The sequence below is a fragment of the Otolemur garnettii genome, unplaced genomic scaffold (assembly GCF_000181295.1).
Source record: "Otolemur garnettii isolate 467f Iridium unplaced genomic scaffold, OtoGar3 scaffold00239, whole genome shotgun sequence".
Lineage (NCBI taxonomy): Eukaryota > Metazoa > Chordata > Mammalia > Primates > Galagidae > Otolemur > Otolemur garnettii.
Window position 1 is genome coordinate 1,420,145 of NW_003852634.1, and position 15,573 is coordinate 1,435,717.

Below are 15,573 nucleotides of genomic sequence, written 5' to 3' on the forward strand. Positions count from 1 at the left end.
GGGCACCCAGCAGTGGTGGCAGGAGGAGCAGGGACTGCCTGTGCTGCCACCCACAGAATGCAGGGCTCTAGGCCCAGTGGGAGTGGCAGGAAAAGCAGGCATCGTCCCTGCAGCAGCCTGCGGAATGTGCGGCTCTATCAGTCCTTGGGGATCCTGGCTGGGGTGGTGGGAGGAGCAGGGATCCCCATGCCTCAACCCATGGAGTGCACAGCTCCAACAATTCTCCCACTGTAGGGCCAGGACAGGGCAACTGGTCCCACAGGGGTGGGAACCCTGCTCTTGGGTCTCCCCTCAGTGTCTCTGCAGGCAAGGGGGGAAGGGTGGACCGGAAATTCAAAATGGTAGTGAAAATGTAAGTTCAATTTTTTCTGCCTGGGGAGAGAATGTTCAGAATCTCAAGAGGGTCCATTTAGGGGAGTAGACCCAAGTTCCTGTAGCTGTCAAACGTGGGGTGAGATAATAGGTCCTCAGTTCACCACTGGTTTATAGAAAACTTACAGGAGCAAAAGAAGAGAAAACAAAGAGAAAAACACAACTTTCTTGGGGGAGGGGACGGAGACTTTTCCTTTGGGGTGCATTATGTACCTGAAGATTGCTTTCTTGGAGTTGCAATTTGCCTCAGCAGAGGTGTCCTGCAGATATCACTCTTCTCTCTCTGCTGGGCTCCCAGTCTTCAAATTTATTGGGTATTTTCTGGACACTCTCCTTCCCTCTGGACAGGAGCGTCAGTTGGAGGCCGGCACCAGTTGGCTATCTTGCCCCTCACTCCCTAATTTTATTTTCGTATTGGGTCCTTTCCTGGTTTGGGGATCAAGGTCATATTTGCCTCATAGAATCTCTTGGGTAGTATTCATTCTTTTTTTATATTTTGGAAAAGGTTAAGTAATATAGGTATTAGTTCCTCTATAAAGATTTGGTAGAACTCTGATATGAAGCCATCTGGTCCCAGGCTTTTCTTTTTAGGGAGATTTTGTATAGTTGATGCTATTTCAGAACTTGATATAAGCCTGTTCAACATTTCCACTTCATTCTGGCTAAGTCTTAGAAGGTGGCATACTTCCAAGTATTATTCAATTTCCTTCAGGTTTCCATATTTCCAAGAATAAAGTTTCTTGTAATATTCATTAAGGATTTTTTTAATTTCTGAGGGGTCTGTTGTTATTTCGTTTTTACCATTCCTGATTGATGAAATTAGAGATTTTGCTTTTTTTTTTTCGTGGTTAGGCTGGCCAAAGGTTTACCTATGTTATTGACCTTTTCAAAAAACCAACTTTTTGATTTATTAATTTTGGTTCTTTTCTTCTGCTGGGTTTCAGATTGGAATGTTCTTCCTTTGAGAGGCCAAAACACTGCCATACCTATAAATTATTTCAATTAATGTGAATGGCTTAAATTCTCATCTAAAGAGGCACAGTTTGGCTGATTGGCTACAAAACCCAGCCCAGGTATCTGTGGTACACAAGAGATTCACCATACCTCAAAGGATAAAAAAAGACTCAGAGTGAAGGGATATACATCTATAATACAGGTAAATGGAAATCAGGAAAAGAAGGAGTTTAAATTTTATTTGCAGATAAAATAGGATTTAAACCAACAAAGATAAGGAAAGACTACATATTTGTCAAGGGGAAACACTCAATACAAAGAGATTTAATTAATTAACATTTATGCACCCTACCTAAATGATCCTGAATTTATAAAACAAACCCTAATGGATAGGAACAATTTGATATCTTCTTGCACTATAATAGTTGGAGATTTTTAATACCCCTTTGTCAGTTCTAAATAGATCTTCCTAAAAAAATTAAACAAAGATATAACAGACTTAAACTTGACCCTAGAACAAATGAACTTAACAGACATTTACTGAATATTTCATCCTAATAAAACTGAAAACACATTCTACTCCTGAGCCCATAGAACATCCTCCAAAATCAATCATATATTCAGACACAAGTCTAACCTCAACAAGTTTAAAAGAAAAGAAATTATTCCTTGTATCTTCTCAGGCCACCATAGAATAAAAGTTGAACTCAAAAGCTACAGTAATCTTCATACTCAAAATCATGAAAATGAAATAACCTTTAGGCTGAATGATAGATGGATAAAAGATGAGATTAAGAAAGAAACGATCGAATTTTTGGATCAAAATGATAATGAAGACACAGATTATCAAAACCTGTGGGTTGATGATTGACATCATCTTTTTTGTTTTATTGATGAGAGCTTTCAATGCTATAAATTTCCCTCTTAGGACTGCCTTTGCTCATAAATAAGCCCTTATCAATAAAACAGAAAAGATGATGTCAATAACCTAATGGGTCATCACAAGCAACTGGAAAAGGAAGAACAAAGCAACCCCAAACCCAGCAGCAGAAAAAAAATAGCCAAAATTAAAACAGAACTAAATGAAATTTGAAAAAAAATCATTCAGAAGATCAATGAAACCAAAAGCTGGTTCTTTGAAAACATAAACAAAGAGGTAAGATGGTGGACTGCAGCCAGCTTTCCACTGAGGCTCCCATCCAGAAGGAGAGTTAAAAGATGGAAGTTTAGCAAGTAAACTGATGGTTTGGAGCAGAGCCAAGAGAGAAAGTTTAAGAACACACACCAACCCTGCTGAGGCAAGCTACAACCCCAAAGGTAAAAACAAAAGACACTAAATCCATCACCAAGTGGACAGGAGTCCCCTCCCCCATGAGAAGGGCTTGTAGTAAACTTCATACAAATAAGTGCAGAGTTCAAACATCCTCCCATTCAAACCCATGGGAGAGATCCTCTAAAAACTGGACCTCCTACCCATACTAGGGTGCCATGGCACTCTCCTGCCACGCATAAAACTGTATAAAACTGTATATATTTTCTACCTGCAACTCTGAACTCCCAGCACTCCGGTCCTCTCTCACCCCAAGGTCTGGAAGCCTGTCCCCCATGGAGTCCAGATTCTTGGGCATTTTCTCAAGAGGAGTGGAAGGAGAAGGGCCCTTGCTTGACAGTGCTGATTCTGTGGCATGGGAGTAAGGAGAGGATGGTCAGCTGAGAGGGAACAATACAGGAGCTGCGGTGGGCGCCCAGGCACAGAAAAATAGCAGCAGTGGGAACAATAAGGCTTATACCCCTGGGGCTATCCTGGACAGACACACCTATCTCTCAAGGCAACCAGAGGAAGCCAGGCATCTTCTCCAGTGGCAGCCACTGGCAGACAATTCTGGGAAGTGAGTAAACTGAGCGCGGGGACTAGAATTCACACGTGCAGAGACGGCATACTTCCAGGGCAGGGATGACCCAAGGGACTGCTTTACTGAGACTAAGATGCACTCAGCCCTGAGGGGATCATAGCTAACACAAAGGCAGGCAGGCAGAGGCTGGAACTGACAGCTCAGGGTGAGCTCTAATTGCTTGCCGCTACCCGGAACAGAGTTGTGGTTTCTATCACCTCAAGTAGCGTCTGATAGCGGGACAGAAACAAACTCTGTGAAGTTGTGCTGTTCTGCCAGCAACATCAAACAGGGGCAGGGCTGGAACTGAGTGAACCACCCCAGCCTCCATTAAGCACCCGAGGTTGTCAGGCCTCACCTCCCCCTGCCAGACAGTGGCCAAGAACTTTGACCTGGCTGAAGAGACATAGATCTTCCTCTGACTCAGGCAGGTGTAAACCCCTGGGGCATCTGCTCACTGGGGTGAACTGGGTCATAGCCCTGTGGGATTACCAATGACTGGGTGTAACAGAGGTACAAGGTGGGGAAGGAGGCATCAACCTTTCCAGACTAATTTATTTGCTAGGTTGCTCCTTCCGACCTCAAGGGGCACCAGAGGCAGTCGTACCTGAGTTGCCAGCAGACCCCTGCTATCTAGTTGTCAGAGACCTTTTGAACTTCCCCACCTGAAACTAATGCTGACTGGGTCAATTGATTTGGACCTCTTGAACTGGGCCAATGACCCGAGGACTATCCAAACTGGTACTCTATGTGTGTGGTTGTGGGAAGGTGTGATTTTCCTTTTCCAATTATTGCCTGTAGGGAGCGGGGTGACTTAATTGCTGGTATTTTTCCACAGCTGAGACTTCAACCCAGAGTAACTGATTTACTACGGTACAACAAAGACCAGCTGAAAGCAAGACAGAGCTACGTAGCCCCACCAAACCAAGGAGGCACCCAGCTTCTCAGGCCATAGGACTGTATGGGTCCTTGGCAAAGCTCTAGGAGAAAAGGTACAGACATGAGTCCCAGCCTTTGGGAAAAGGGCTAGTTAATCACTACTCCTGGAGACCCCAACCCAACTTCTCCTTATCTGCTCATCTAGCCAAATGGTATAAATTAAGCATGGGGCAGAACCAGCAGAAAAACTCCAGTAACATGAATAACCAGAGATCAATCTCTCTCAAGGAAGGATATGGCACATGTAACTGAAGATCCCATCCATAAACAGATGGCTAAGGTGTCAGAAATCGATATCAGAGTCTGGATAGTAAATAAGATCAACAGAATGAAGGAAAGGAGAAAAATCAGAATTTCAAGGAATTATTCAAAAGATATCTCAAGAATTCAATTTCAAAGAAAAAATGACCAAATATTTTGACACATTGAGGCAAGAGTTTGCAGCCCTCAAAAATATGAAAAATATGGTAGAATTCCTCGCTAACAGAATGAAGCAGGTAGAAGAAAGGATCTCTGACACTGAAGACAAAGCTTTTGAATGCGCCCAAGCTCTCCCAGAGGAAGAGAAATGGCAAGCAAAAACGGATCATTCTCTCAGAGAGCTCTGGGATAATTTGAAGAAAACTAATATTCACCTTATAGGAATCCCTGAGGGCGACGAATTTGCTTCACAAAACACAGGGGCCCTTCTTCATGAAATTGTGAAAGTGAACTTTCTAGATATGCCAAGAGATTCTGAAATTCAGATAGCAGACAGTTTCAGAACCCCAGAACATCTCAACCCAAATAAGACATCCCCCAGGCACATCATAATTAATTGCACTAAAGTTAATATGAAAGAGAAAATTCTAAAATCTGCCAGATGTAAGAAAACCATAACCTACAATGGGAATAATATTAAAATAACTGCAGATCTCTCTGCTGAAACCTTTCAGGCTAGAAGAGGGTGGTCATTGACTTTTAATCTCCTAAAACAAAACAACTTGCAACCCAGGATCCTGTATCCAGCTAAACTGAGTTTCATTTATGATAGAGAAATAATCCTTTAATGACATTCACATGTTGAAGAAATTTGCCATAACTCCAGGATATTCTCAGACCTGTCCTCCATAATAACCAATGTAATCCTCAACCACAAAAGTAAACGCAGTCAAAAACTTTTGATCAAATTCCAATTTACATAGTGGCAAAAGGACTAAAAATGACCACTGGACATTGGAAAAACTTGACACCCAAAATTTTACCAGGATTATCAATAATCTCAATTAATGTGAATGGCTTAAATTTTCCCCTAAAGAGGCACAGGTTGACTGACTGAACACAAAAACTCAGGCCAGATATATGCTGCATACAAGAATCTCATCTTACCTTAAAAGATAAATAGAGACTCAGGATGAAGGGATGGTCATCTATTTTCCAGGCAAATGGAAAGCAGAATAAAGCAGGTGTTGCAATTTTATTTACAGATACAATAGGCTTTAAACCAACAAAAGTAAGCAAGTATAAGGATGGTCAATTTATATTTGATAAGGGTAATACTCAATATAAGATTTCAATTACTAATATTTATGCACCAAATCAGAATGCAGCTCAATTTTTAAGAGAAACTCTAACAGGCATGAGCAACTTCATATCTTCCAGCTCCATAATAGTCAAAGATTTCAACACTCCTTTGGCAGTATTGGATAGGTCTTCCAATAAGAAGCCAAGCAAAGAAATTTTAGATTTAAACTTAACCATCCAACATTTGAATTTAACAGACATCTACAGAACATTTCATCCTAACAAAACTGAATACACATTTTTCTCATCAGCCCATGGAATATACTCCAAAATCAATCACATCTTAGGTCACAAGTCTAACTTCAGCAAACTTAAAAAAATAGAAATTACTCCTTGCAACTTCTCAGACAACCATGGAATAAAAGTCGAACTCAGTAAAACTGGAATCTGAAGACTCATACAAAAAACATGGAAGCTAAATAATCTTATGCTGAATGATAGAATGATAGGTGGGTCAGAGATGAGATCAAGAAGAAAATTACCAAATTCTTGAAACAAAACAATAATGAGTACACTAATTATCAGAACTTCTGAGATACTACTAAGGCAGTCCTAAGAGGGAAATTTATAGCACTGCAAACCTACCTCAAGAAAATGGAATGAGAGGAACTTAACAACTTAATGGGACATCTCAAACAACTGAAAAAGGAAGAATATTCCAATCCCAAATCCAGCAGAAGAAAAGAAATAACCAAAATTAGAGCAGAATTAAATAAAATTGAAAAAAAGAATTATATAACACATCAATATATCAAGAAGTTGGTTTTTTGGAAAAGTCAATAAAATAAATAAACCTTTGGCCAACATAACTAGGAAGAAAAGAGTAAAATTTCTAATTTCATCAATCAGAAATGGTAAAGATGAAATAACAACAGACTTCTCAGAAATTCAAAAAATCCTTAATGAATATTACAAGAAACTTTATTTTCAGAAATATTAAAATCTGAAAGAAATTGACCAATACTTGGAAACATACCACCTTCCAAGACTTAGCCAGAATGAAGTGGACATGTTGAACAGGCCTATATCAAGTTCTGAAACAGCATGAATTATACAAAATCTCCCTAAAAAGAAAATCCTGGGACCAGATGATTTCACATCAGAATTCTACTAAACCTTTAAAGAGGAACTACTACCTATATTACTTAACCTTTTCCAAAATATAGAAAAAGAAGGCATACTACCCAACACATTCTGTGAAGCAAGCATCATCTTGATCCCCAAACCAGGAAAAAACCCAGTAAGAAAAGAAAGTTATAGATCAATATCATGAATGAATATTGATGCAAAAATATTCAACATTCAAATCCTAACAAACAGAATCCAGCAACACATCAAACAAATTATACACCACGACCCAGTGGGTTTTATCTCAGGGTCTCAAGGCTGGTTCAACATATGTAAATCCATAAATATAATTCATCACATAAACAAATTAAAAAACAAAGACCATATGATTCTCTCAATTGATGCAGAAAAAGCTTTTGATAATATCCAGCATCCCTTCATTATCAGAGCACTTAAGAAAACTGGTATAGAAGGGACATTTCTTAAACTGATAGAGGCCATCTACAGCAAACCCACAGCCAATATCGTATTGAATGGAGTTAAATTGAAATCATTTCCACTCAGATCAGGAACAAGAACAAGGCAAGGTTGCCCATTGTCTCCATTGCTCTTTAACATTGTAATGGAAGTTTTAGCCTTCACAATTAGGGAGGAAAAGGTGATCAGGGGTATCCATATAGGGTCAGAAGTGATGAAACTTTCACTCTTCACAGATGATATGATTGTATATCTGGAAAACAGCAGGGATTCTACTGCAAAAGTCTTAGAAGTGATCAAGGAATACAGCAGCATCTCAGGCTACAAAATCAACACTTACAAATCAGTAGCCTTCATATACACCAACAATAGTCAAGCTGAAAAAACAGTCAAGGACTGTATTTCATTCACAGTAGTCCCAATGAAGATGAAATATTTGGGAGTTTACCTAACAAAAGGTGTGAATGATTTCTATAAAGAGAACTATGAAACTGTAAGAAAAGTAATAGCCAAAATTATTAACAAATGGAAAAACATACCACACTCATGGGTGGGAAGAATAAACATTGTTAAAATGTCTATACTACCTAAAACAATATACAATTTTAATGAAATCCCTATTAAAACTCCACTGTCATACTTTTAAGATCTCAAAAAAATAATACTTCATTTTATATGGAATCAGAAAAAACTTTGAATAGCCAAGACATTACTCAGAAATAAAAACAAAGCAGGAGGAATCATGCTACCAGACCTTAGACTATACTATAAATTGATAGTTATTAAAACAGCATGGTACTGGCACAAAACCGAGCAGTAGATACATGGAACAGAATAGAGAACCAAGAGATGAACCCAACTAGTTACTGTTATCTGATCTTTGACAAGCTAATTAAAAATATTCAGTGGCGAAAATATTCCCTATTTAACAAATGGTGCTGGACAAACTGGCTGGCAACCTGTAGAAGATTGAAACTGGATCCACACCTTTCACCATTAACTAAGATAGACTCTCACTAGATTAAAGATTTAAACTTAAGACATGAAACTATAAAAATACTAGGAGAAAGTGTAGGGAAAACACTTGAAGAAATCTCCCTGGGAGAAAGTTTTATAAGGAGGACCCCTCGGGCAATTGAAGCAACATCAAAAATACACTACTGGGATTTGATCAAAATAAAAAAAGCTTCTGCACAACCAAGACCACAGTAAGTAAAGCAAGCAGACAGCTCTAAGAATGGGAGGATATATTTGCAGGTTATGTGTCCAGAAAAGGTTTAATAACCAGAATCCACAGAGAACTCAAGCGTATTAGCAAGAAAAGAACACGTGAACCCATCACAGGGTGGGCAAGGGAGTTGAAGAGAAACTTCTCCAAAGAAGACAGGCGCATGGCCTATAGACAGATGAAAAAATGCTCATTATCCTTAATAATCAAAGAAATGTACATCAAAACTATTTTGAGATATCATCTAACTCCAGTAAGATTAGCCCACATCACAAAATCCCAAAACCAGAGATACTGGTGTGGATGTGGAGAAAGGGGAACACTTCTACACTGCTGGAATGTAAACTAATACGTCCCATTTGGAAAGATGTTTGGAGAACACTTAGAGTACTAAAAATAGACTGCGATTTGATCCTACAATTCCTGTACTAGGTATGCATCCAGAAGACCAAAAATCACATTACAAGAAAGATATTTGTACCAGAATGTTTTTGCAGCCCAATTCATAATTGCTAAATCATGGAAGAAGCCCAAGTGCCCATCAATCCACGAATGGATCAATAAATTGTGGTATATGTATACCATGGAATATTATGCAGCCTTAAAGAAAGATGGAGACTTTACCTCCTTCATGTTTACATGGATGGAGATAGAACATATTTTTCTTAGCAAAGTATCTCAAGAATGGAAGAAAAATTCCTGACCCGGTGGGTCCTGATGGGTCTGGGGTCCCAGGGGCCATGCAGAGCCTGGAGGCCAGGCCAGGCTGTGGGGGCAGCCTCTGTGGAGGCTCTGAACTCGTCCATGAACTGGTATCTGTCATATCCTTGTTCTCTAGGATACAATCTCGAGATGGTTAGAGAATCATTGGCTACAGTTCCTACCCATGCTCTGCATTTCCTGAGCTGTTAATCACCTTCCTTGCTGTCTTCATTGGCACATGGTTTGGAAAAGGGAAGGAAGTGTTTCTTTAGTGGGCAAAGCTTCGACTCTCCTTAAAAGAGACAAATCTTGCAAAAATTTCTCTCTATCCATCTTTTGAAGACTTGAAGGTAGATAAAGTAATTCAGGTTCAGACTGCCTTTTCTGCAAATCCTGCCAACCCAGCAATTTTCTCAGAAGCTTCTGCTCCTGTCTCTCAAGATGGAAATCTCTATCCTAAACTGTATCCAGAGCTCTCTCAGAACATGGGTGTGAGTTTAAATGAAGAAGAAATACGTGAAAATATGGCCATGGTCCCTGGAGCATCAGTTCAGGGGCAATTGTTAGCAAAGCCTTCCAGTATGAGTTATATGGTAGCTCCTATAACTGGTAATGATGTTGGAATTTGTAGAGCAGAAATTAAGCAAAGGATTCATGAAGTCATTTTTGTGTAAGCATCAAGATGGAAAAATTAGACTCAGGCTTAAATTGATAGATAATGGTATATTTTGTTCAGCTGATCCAGGCTAATTCTCCATCCTCTTTGGTTGGTCTGAGAGTTGAGGACCAGGTACTCCAGATCATTGGTGAAAACTGTGCTGGCTGGAGCTCTGATAAAGCACACTATGTGCTCAAACAGGCTTTTGGAGAGAAGATTATTATGACCATTTGTGACAGGCCCTTTGAACGGACAATCACCATGCACAAAGATAGCAGTGGACATGTTGGCTTTATCTTTAAAAATGGAAAAATAACATCCATAGTCAAAGATAGTTCTGCAGCCAGAAATGGCCCTCTCACGGAACACAACATCTGTGAAATAAATGGGCAGAATGTCATTGTTTTGAAGGACTCTCAAATTGCAGACATACTGTCAACAGCTGGAACTTTAGTTACCATTATAATCATGCCTGCTTTTATCTTTGAACATATCATTAAATGGATGGCGCCAAGCATTATGAAAAGCCTGATGGACCACACCATTCCTGAAGTTTAAAAGTCATGGCACAACAAAAATGTAGCAGATCTTTTCCAGTTTCCTTCTTTGGCAACTTCCATATTATGCATATGAAGCTTTCCCAGAGCCAGTGAGCACATGCTGCATGAGGACCTTCTGTTTCATAGGATGGCTGGGAATCCAACCATCTCATCTGATAACTGTTCAGATTTCAAGATAGTTGCAGCCTTACCCTGGTTTTACAGATGTGAAACATTCAAGAGATTTTCTGACTTTCCTAGCATAGTTTCTCTACTGGAAAAACCTGATGCTTTTACAAGCCATTGTGGTTAGGATGACTGATATAGACTTAGCTTTGTGCGAGAAACAGTCACCTCCTACGTCTTGAGTAGTGCTATTCATATTACTTTAGTTCTACAGGGTGTTTGCATTTTTAACATGTAACCAAGTACATTTAGAATGATTGCCTTTGATAGTGTTTCTTTTTTTTTTAGTTCTGTTTGTAAGTGTATGTAAAATACCAAGTAAGAACACTGGTTTCATTCCATATTAGCATTATACAGGCATGTGTAGGTTGCAAGAGATTGTGATGATTGTCATTAAATTTTAACTACCTTCACTTACTATGTTTGAACTTTCACCTTAACTATGATAAGCATCTAGACTAAATGCCAAAATGTAATTATTGCTGCCTTTCTAAAACCTACCATGTAGTTCTGTCTTAAACCGAAATGTACACCAACCCAGAATATGGAATGGTATTTACTGAGCTACTGTAGCATAGCTGCTTAGTTGCATTTGAGATTTTCTAGTCAATGCATAATGGAAACAAAGATTCTTTCTTATAAAAGTTGCCAGTATCAGGCAGCACCTGTGGCTCAAAGGAGTAGGGTGCTGGCCCCATATGCCGGAGGTAGTGGGTTCAAACCCAGCCCTGGCGAAAAACTGCAAAAAAAAAAAAAAAAGTTGCCAGTATCAATTTCTGAGAAATGAATTGCTATATTTAATGTAAAAATTCTTATACTAAACAGGATGAATTTTTGAGTCCTGTTTTTCATTTGTAGATTAAGTGGGATAGTACTTAATTTTGGCATTGAATCTTAACATTATGTAATCTAGCAACTTTGGGATTGTCTTTGAATGTTTTCCTGGTAATCTGCTCCATTCCTGTCTCCTCCCTGTAAACAAAATGGCAGTGTGATACTTTATTCTGATTGTTTTCTTCTTTTTGGTTTATGTCTATTCTATTTTAATTAAATATGTATAAGTAAAAAAAAAGAATGGAAGAAAAAGTATCCAATGTACTTAGCCCTACTATGTAACTAATTTATAGCTTTCATATGAAAGCTATATCCCAATTATAGCCCAAGAATATGGGGAAGGGGGAGAGGGAGGGGAGGGGGAAGGATGGGTAAAGGAAGGGTGATTGGTGGGACCACAACTATGGTCCATCTTACAAGAGTACATGTGAATCTTTCTAAATGTAGAATATAAATGTCTTAACACAGTAACAAAGAAAATGCCATGAAGGCTATGTTAACCAATTTGGTGAAAATATTTCGAATTGTATATAAAACTAGCACATTGTACCCCATGATTGCATTAATATACACAGCTATGATTTAATTAAAAAAAAGAAAACATAAATAAAATTGATAAACATTTGGCTAGACTATCCAGAAACAGAGAAGTAAAATCTCTAATAGTGTCAATCAGAAAAGAGAAAAGAGAAAAATGAACAGACAGCACAGAAATTTAAAAAATTCTCAATGATTACTACAAAAACTCTATTCTCAGAAATATAATAATCTGGAGGAAATGGACCAACACCTATAAGCTTGCCACCTTCCTACACTCAATTAGAAATAATTATAAATTTTGAGTAGACCTATATGAAGCACTGAAATAGGATCAACTATATGAAATTTCCCAAAACACAAAAGTATGGGACCAGATGATTTCATGTCAGAATTCTACCAAACCTTCAAAGACGAACTAGTACCTATATTACACAACCTTTTCTAAAACATAGAAAAGGAAGGAATCCTCCCCCAACACATTCTATGAAGCAAATATCACCTTAATCCCCAAGCCAGGAAAAGACCCAACAGAGAAAAAAACCATAGACCAATATCATTAATGAATATAGATGCAAAAATATTGAATAAGATTCTAGCAAACAGAATTCAATGACACATAAATAAAATTATACACCACAATCAATTTGGTTTTATCCCAGGGTTACAAGATTGGTTCAAAATACAGAAAGCTATAATTATAATACACCACATAAATAAAATAAAAAAGAAAGACCATATGATTCTAACAATCCAACACAGAAAAAGCTTTTGATAATATCCAGCATCCTTTCATGATTAGAACAGGTAAGAATATAGGCTTAAATAGGACATTTCTTAAACTGATGGAGGCCATCTATAGCAAACCCATAGACAATATCATATCGAATAGAGTAAAATTGAAAACATTTCCACTAAGATCTGGAACTAGACAAGGATGCCCATTGTCACCACTGCTACTCAACATAGTTGAACTAGAAGGTTTAGCCATCACTATTAGGCAAGAAAAGGGGTTCAAGGGTATTAAAGTGGGGTCAGAGGAGGTCAAACTGTCACTCTTCACATATGACATGATGTTATACCTGGAAAACCCCAGGGACTAAAGTACAAAGCTCATAGAAGTAATCAAACAATAGAGCAGTGTCTCAGGATACAAAGTTAATACTTACAAATCAGTAGCCCTTATATATACCAGCAATAGTGGACCAAAAAGATAGTCAAGGACTATTTCTTTCATAGTAGTGTCAAAGAAGATGAAATCTAACAAAGGATGTGAAAAATCTATATAAAGAGAATTATGAAAGCCTGAGACAAGAAATAGCAGAAGATGTAAACAAATGGAAAAACATACCATGCTCATGGCTGCGAAGAATCAACATTGTTAAAATGTCCATACAACCCCAAACAATCTACAGATTTAATGCAATCTCTATCAAAGCACCAATGTCTTACTTAAAAAACCTTGACAAAATAGTACTTCATTTTACATAGAATCAGGAAAAAAACAGACCGAATAGCCAATACACTACTTAGAAATAAAAATGAAACTGAAGGCATCACACTACCTGGCCTCAGGTTATACCACAAATATATAGTGATCAAAACACGATGGCACTGGCTTAAAAATAGAGATGTAGACAATATGGAATAGAGAATTTAGAGATGAACCCAGCCACATATAGTTATTTAATATTTGACAAGCCTAACAAAAACATACACTGGGGAAAAGAATCCCTATTTAAAAATGGTGCTGAGAGAACTGGCTAGCAAACTGTAGAGGCCTGAAACTGGACCCATACCTCTCAAAACTAACAAACATTGATTTAAATTTAAGACATGAAACTATAAAAATACTAGAAGAGTGTACAGGAAAATGCTTGATGATGTTGGCCTGGAAACATATTTTATCAGGAAGACTCCCCTGGCAATTGAAGCAGCACCAAAAATATATTACTGGGATTTGATCAAGCTACAAAGCTTCTGTGCAGCTAAGGGCACTACAACAAAGGTAAACAGATAACCTTCTGAATGGGAGAAGAATGTTGCATGTTATGATGCCAACAAAGTTCTGATAACTAGAATCTACAGAGAACTCAAATTAATAATCAAAGATCAAACAACTTAATTTATTTATGGGCAAGAGACTTGAACAGAAACTTCTCTGAAGATGATAGGTTAATGATCAACAAACACATTAAAAAGGTCATTGTCTTTAATCGTCAGAGAAATACAAATCAAAACCACTTTGAGATATCACCTAACTACAATAAGATTAGCCCACATCACAAAGTCCCCAAACTGCATATGTTGGCATGGATACAGAGAGAAGGGAACACTTCTACACTGTTGGTGGGAGGGCAAAGTAATCTAGCCTTTTTGGAAAGAAGTATGGAGAATGCTCAAGGATCTAAAAGTTGACCTTACATCTGATTGATCCTACAATTCCATTACTAGGTATCTACCCAGAAGATCAAAAACCATTTTACAACAAAGATATTTGCACCAGAATGTTTATTGCAGCCCAATTCCTAATTCCTGTGTCATGGAAGTAGCCCAAATGCCCATCAATTCATTAATGGATTAAAAAAACTGTGGTATATGTATACCATGGAATACTATTCAGCCATAAAAGAAGATGGAGACTTTACATCAGTTATGTTTACCTGGTTGGAGTTGAAAGACATCCTTCTTAGTAAAATATCACAAGAATGGAAAAGTAAGTATCCAATGTACTCAATATTATTATGAACCCAATATGAAAACATATTCTCTTATGAATGATAAAACACAAATATAGTCTAACGAGAGAGAACGAGGGAGGAGAGAGGGGAAAGATGAAGGTGTTTGGTCGGAGGAGGGAGAGCATTTGGCAAGATCTCAACTGCTGTGCACAATGCATGGGTCTATTTCTAAATAACTAAGAGTAAACTGTGAATGTCTTAACACACACAAAAAAGTGAAGTGATGGTTATATTAATCAGTTTGATTTAAGCATTCCATATTGTTTATCAAATCATCACATTGTACCCCGTAAATGTATACAGTTATCATTTAATAAAAATATTTTTAAAAGAAAAAAAAAAGAGTCCAGAGTAGATTGGTCAATTATATGGTGATCACTAAAAATGTTTTAACTTCTACTGGATACATGTAGCATAGCATTAGAATTGAAATCTTTGAAATGTTGTAGTACTTGGAACTTTGTGTGGTGCGTATTCCTACAACCACTCTGTCATCTATTCAATCATAACTCTCCATATACCTTCCACTTCAGTTTACGTCCCATTTTCTTTTCTTTCCTTATTAGAGATGATTAGCTATCTGCACTCCTCCCTGTTCTCCTTTTGTCTCACCCTAAACAAGTTAAAAACCTTTTCAATTAAAGAATGATTTTCACTCTAAAAACCCACCCACTCACCTTCTTTCTCTATACCACAACGTACTCTTGTCCATGATGAAAGATACAAATAACTTAAACCTATCTCCAACCCTTGCTGTTTGTCATTCTCTTTGTATAGTTTTCTTTCTATACCCTTAATTCCTTATTGAGGATGTATGGAATATACTAGTTTTTCCACTACATAATCAAGAAACTATATGCACCAATTGTATGAAATATCCCTG

At 37.9% G+C, this 15,573-nt stretch overlaps 1 pseudogene across 1 annotated transcript; it reads left to right on the forward strand.

Annotated features, from left to right (window-relative positions):
- Positions 1–9,233: 9,233 nt before the first annotated feature.
- On the forward strand, positions 9,234–10,602 carry LOC105888252 (annotated as a pseudogene). Its single transcript, XR_001161810.1, has 2 exons — positions 9,234–9,348; positions 9,496–10,602. The product of XR_001161810.1 is annotated as a syntenin-1 pseudogene (transcript).
- The last annotated feature ends 4,971 nt before the right edge of the window (positions 10,603–15,573 follow it).